Source organism: Helianthus annuus, chromosome 16, assembly GCF_002127325.2.
Source record: "Helianthus annuus cultivar XRQ/B chromosome 16, HanXRQr2.0-SUNRISE, whole genome shotgun sequence".
NCBI classification, from domain to species: domain Eukaryota; kingdom Viridiplantae; phylum Streptophyta; class Magnoliopsida; order Asterales; family Asteraceae; genus Helianthus; species Helianthus annuus.
The window spans coordinates 118,323,046-118,329,427 of NC_035448.2; positions in this window are offsets into that span (position 1 = coordinate 118,323,046).

Below are 6,382 nucleotides of genomic sequence, written 5' to 3' on the forward strand. Positions count from 1 at the left end.
ATAATTAAATATAACAAAACAATTGCACATAAGCACACAATTTTTTTTTACAACACATATATAGCCAAAATTGTCGATTTCTCGACTTCTATTTTTATAGATTATATTAGGCATCCGTACACACTGTTATTTTACAGAAGTTTTTTTTTTAAGTTATTTTACAGAGTTATATTTTCGTTACTACTATTATTATACAAATACAGCCTCCCAACCCCACTATTCCTTTGTCAGCTGGCATTTAGTAGCGACGTTCCCTCTCGTCGTATTTCTAGGAGATTTGTTCTCCCATTTCCCGGATCCTATTCCCTGTACCTATCAGCTCCTTGCCAAAATGGCGGAGTTCGGCTAGGTTCTCATTACTCATCGGTGGGTTTGGTATAGGTTCTGGGTCGAACTGAGGGAAAAAGGTATAAGGGTTATTAAGAAGGTTTTGGAACTGCCAGTCGTTAGTCCACCATTCGTCCATTTCTCCTAAAGGTTGGGTGTGGATTAGAGGGTCTGGAATAGCTGGTTCCAAGTTCATTGGAAGTTGGGTTTCAGCAGGATAAGGGTAGAGATTGTTGGTGATAGATCTAATGATATCACAGCTTGCCAGTAGATGATCTAATTCCTCCTGAAATGGAAATTCTTCAGTTTGCTTAGAACTTTCCCCGATTTCTATTCTTGTTTGCCTAACATTTTCCCCGATTTCTATCTCTGCTGGCCTAGAACTCTCTCCGATCTCGATCTCTTTTCCTTTATCCATAGGATTTTCTATTTTGGGAATTTTCCTAGTTGCTGGTTTCCTCCTGCGCACTTTCCTCCATCCTACATATCTTCTTCTTTTCTTAGGCTTTGCTTTCTCCGGAGGTGGAGCTTGAAATTCCATAGGTTCCTCCAAATCAGAAATGTAACCAGTAAAGTCGTTGGAAACTTCTATTGGTACAGGATAGAGATTGAGATTCTGAAGGGCTTCAGATAATTCATTCATGTTGTTTAGCATATATGCAAAATGCATAAAAAAAGCTAAGTTAAAATTTTATAACAAAATTTCACAAATAAACACTTAAGTATTATTGCATACCGTGTGATTAATTTAATACAAAGGACAACTGAAATTTGAAACACACTAAGGTTTATTGTAACTTATTTATTTACGGGATAACTTATGTTTAGAGCTTCTGGCTTGTAGGTAATATAGGTGCTAATACTGATTCAGGGTCCTGATAGTTTTAAAGGTTGGTGTTTACTGCTACCGTTGCTAACATATAAAGATCTGCCCATTTTTCATCTAATTTGTCTTCCCAAGGTGGATTATTGCCTATTTCCTGGGTTTCCGGATTAAACCTCACTTCCTTTGGTTGTGATTTCTTTCCTTTCTCCTGACTTTTCCTAATAATCAAACTTCTTTTATTGGGATAAAGTGGCTTTTCAAACTGTGCTTTACGGACAAATATTCCTTCATCCATATCTGCTGGGTATTTTGAGGAAGTTCCTTTTTCTTTAGGTGAAGTATCTAATTTATGATAGATAGCCGAAAGTCTTTGTTTACCCATACTGTAACTAACAAATAGTCAGTTAATAAAACACATAATCACAGAATGGCAATCAGTAAAATTAAGTATTTTGCTGAATACTTAATTAGCTTAAATCAGTGGCTCTGATACCACCTTTTCCTGTCACGGCCCTAGCCCCGGTTTGACCCGGTCCAGAGCCGCGGAACAGGAACCCCGTGGTATTTCATTTAGGCGACAACGGAAGTCTTTAATACAGGATCTTTTAATACTAAAAATACTCGTTTAATTTATTACATAATTTAGGGATAAAACCCTGTAATTTACAATAAAGTGATTTCACTGGGAAATCTTTATTTTACAAAACATGTTTCTTTATTTATTTATATTGAGCCACTTCCTTAAGCTTGTAGTGCTTCACTGCGCTTTTCCTGGACCACATCAGATCACCTGAAACATGTTTGAAAAGGGTTTTGTCAGCGGGGAAATACTGAGTGAATCATTCTTTTGTTTAAAACATGCATTGTTATAATTTACAGTATTAAGAGCGATTACAATGTTTCTACATGTCAACCATATACCCACGGTATTTGTCACTCGACCACCCATTGGCTATCTCGTTGTCCAATGGTGTCTGTGACTATGGTCATATCACCCCTTGGCTATCTCGTTGTCCAATGGTGATGGATTAACAAGTAATGTATACAAAACCCCACATACCGGCTGTAATGAAGACTACAAAGACTTAATCCCTGTAATTATAACTTTGAAAACAAACATGATTGTGAAAGCAAGTTTGGTAAAAGAGAATGACTCACATTGCAGATTTATGCGGGCGGAGTTTAATCTACTGATTAGCCTGTTTAACCTAATTTAAATAACAATGCACACGAACTGGGTTAGTAACTAATACAGCATTTACGACAATTCACGAGATTAAACCCTCACAACAAATGACAAAGTGCGATACTTAAACATCCATCGAATTAACGACGAATGACAAAGTATAAACCCAATTTGAGCAGCACTTAAACATTCGTTGGATAGTTTCAATCGATCGGACGTTGAATCGTAATAGTGATCGAGTTAATACCCGGTATCGTAGCAGCACCTCGCTATTATGAAATTATAGCTTTAACAGTGAGAATTCGTTTATAATTGAAAGTGTTTTGACAACAGAATGAAAGCTCCTGAGCTAGGCTATTTATAGCCTGAATTTGGGTTTTACGCGGCCCGCGTAAACCCTTAGTTAAATCTTACGCGGCCCGCGTGGCCGCCTAGTCTACGCATAGGCTGCATGGGTCATGGGTTAGGGTTGACAGATGGGTTATACGTGGCCCAGATGCTTATCCGGATGAATTTCAAGTTGACGCGGCCCGCGTAAGGACATGCTTAACCTTTACGCGGCCCGCCTGAAGACCAATTTTCTAGATTTCTTGGTTTTTGATATAGATTAGGGTTTCAGGGGTCCGAGTTTATATTTACGGGTTATTTAGGGACATTTTTGAAGGTCCTTACACTAAGTGCCCAATACTGGGGTAAAGTTGGTTTCACGTATGATCAAGCTCTATTGAAGCCCTATACGAGGTAAGTGTTGTTCCCAGCCGTTGTCAAAATCGGTGGCACATGCCTGCAGCATGTCTTCAAGAGTTTGGACGGTACGTTTGGTTCGACCATTCGTTCATGGGTGCTAATTGGTGCTCATGCACGACCGTGAGCCCAATTATTTGTGCATGGCTTGCCACAAATCGGGCGCGAAACATTAGTCATAATCAGAGACAATGGGAGTCGGCTCCCCGTGCTTAGCAACTACTTCCTTTAAGTAGATGTTTACAAAAAACTTGTCGGTTTCTTTTCGGCTGAGGACATATTGGTGACTCTTGTGATCGGTGTAAGTCGGGCAATTGGTACCGTACAAGCAGTGTCTCTTCATTTTTGAGCATGGAAGCTACCGTTCCCAATTCTAGATCGCGAGTAGTGTAGTTTTCTTGCAAATGTTGAGTTGTCGAGTTACGTAGGCAATGATTATCCTTGCGTTGTTTCAGCTTGCGATTCGAGTACTTGAATGGATGCACCGTTGCAAGCAAATATTTCATCAATTCCTCGGACGGAATAGGATAGGATAGGAGCGCCTCATAGCTTACCTTTCAATTGCTGGAATTGCGGATTCCTGAGCATTTTTCTAATGCTAGGTGATACTCCTTTGAGTTTAAGCCATGAGGAATTTGTGTATGCGATCAAGAAAAGCGGGCTTTGCGACGTCAAAAGTCGCACGTTGAAAACTTAGCGTAATGCAGTTTGTGTCATAGAAGTTTTAGGGTAAGGCGTAGGAGTCGTTCGGATTCCTACTGGTTCTCGTTGCAGGTTCAGATGTCATCGAAGGAAACAAGTGACAAATCCGTCAAGGTAGGGTAAATTTGAATGTCGTGACTAGGAAGTCGTATTGGTTGTATCGAGTTCGAAGGTCAATGCTTGTGATATCTTCCTACCTGAGGTATCTACGGCTCGTTTCTCCTCGAGTAACGTTCGTTGAGAGTAACGCGTTCAAGTGGGTTTGTGCAGAATGGGGCGAGATTAGGGATTTCGTGGAGCATAACATGAATAGTGAAAACATGTAATAAGGGTAGTCGCATTCGATGCGTTCAATCTGAGGCAAAATATATAGGCTTTGGGATCGACAGTATGGGTTTATCTGAGGTCGAAGATATACTGGTCGTATGCTAGTTGTACGAGGTTAAAATAAAGAACGTCGTTTGCCGATAAGAAGTGTTACGTCGATATGGTTGGCATAACAAGAACTAACAAGAGAAGGATGGTCGTCGCATGGGTTTGTAGGGTTAAAGTTTACTGAAACGTCTGACAGGGTGTTTAAGCTGGGCCATGTGTGAAAGGGGAGTAATTCCTTTTGTTCCATGTTTCCTATGTGAGCTTACGATTTCTCAAATCGGTAAGTAACCAAATTTGAATGGATGGTCTAGGTCGTGTGGATGAGTCCGAAGTAGCACTTGCGTCGTCGAGGAGTTTCAATGTGAAAATGCGAAAACATGTTTGAAAGGATATAATCAATACATCACCAATTTCAGGGTTTACGAAGTTCATTAACTAGAAGTCTTGCTTGCGGAATTCCCTAAACTAGAGGGAAAATGATTTCTGTATGAAGAAGTAAGGTTATCGCGATAAAGGAACGGCATATTTACCCAAGTCAGTAATGGGGATTAGGCATCGCCTTAAACATTAAGCATTGGTCGATACGAAAGTTTAGCGAAAGATTCTCATAACTGGAAAAGTTACCATAGGGTAACAGCTCTTGCAATGAAAGGGTAAGGTAAACGTCTAGATCATCGTGCTCGTTTGTGGGTTAACTAATTAGTGTCTCCGTCCTCCCGTGTCTCCAAATCCGTCGATTCATGGGAAAGATATCAATTTGCTGAGTTGGGGTATACGGAGGTATAAGGTTAGGTCTGGCTAATAATTTTCCGCGTAACAGAGAATTAGGAGAAATAGCTTCGTGATCGATGGGAATGCGATACGATCTTTAGCACTGCCATGAGAAGTATACACTGCGTGCGCTTTCCGTATACGAGGTATGCAAACAGGGAATAGAGTAGCGTAGACCTACTAGGACACTTCTAGACAATTATCAAGAATCCATATCATCAGTTGAATGAGGGAACGAGCCTCACAACTTAAGTTGGGGAAAGGAAGTGCATGAATTAAAAGGATGTGAATGACGTTGTCGATCCTTCTAATCCTTGTTAGTTGCTTCACGTCCTACTTCTTATTCTTGGTTTTGACGTCGTTAATTCGTATACTGTTATACAAATATATATAACATTTTATATTTATTTCAAAAGACGGAATTCGGAATCTATATTTCAAACGTTTAGTATTTGAAAGTGATATAAAATAATATAATTATTTATATTTATTTCAATCGTGTTGAATCCGAATATTCTCATAAAATGAATACAGTTGTTTATATTCGTTTCAAACGTCAAGATCTCGAGTATATATATATATATATATATATATATATATATATATATATATATATATATATATATATATATATATATATATATATATATAGGGCTGGGTTCATTTCAGAACTCTAAATAACTACAGAACTTTCAGAACTCCTAATAAACAATCATTTTATGTATTAGTTTTTGTATTTAGGATCTTTTTATCATCTATTATATGTATTTCTTTGATTACATACATGTTAAAATTAGTTTACATATGTTTAATTGCCAAAAATATATATGTGTCATAACTAATTACATATATGTAAAAAAACTAGTTTACATATGTGTAATTATAAAATTACATATAAAAAATGATAAAATTACTATTAACATGTATCTAATCGTAAAAATACACATAATAAATGATAAAATTATGCTAAACATAAAAATATATAAATAAAAAGATTGTTTATTAGGAGTTTTGCGAGTTCTGTAAATATATATGGTTCTGAAATGATCCTGGCCCTATATATATATATATATATATATATATATATATATATATATATACATATAGGATAAGGATCATTACAGAACACTAATTATTGCGAGAACAAAAAGAACAACTCTAAATCACTAAATTTTGGGATTTAAGGTTCATATTTCTTAAATTTTATGTTTCTTACATTCATATGCGTATTATATATACATAAAAAATCATATATTTTTCCCTACACATAGTCTACATACATGTAGGTAATTTAGCCTACACATAACCTACATGTGTGTAGGTTATTAAAAACTGAAAATTTTTAATATTTTGTTTTAAATTATAGTGTGAGAAACAATAAATCTTACATTTATAATATTTTCATTTACTTTTTAGGATTGAAAAAATGAGTGATTCATTTTGTTCTGCGT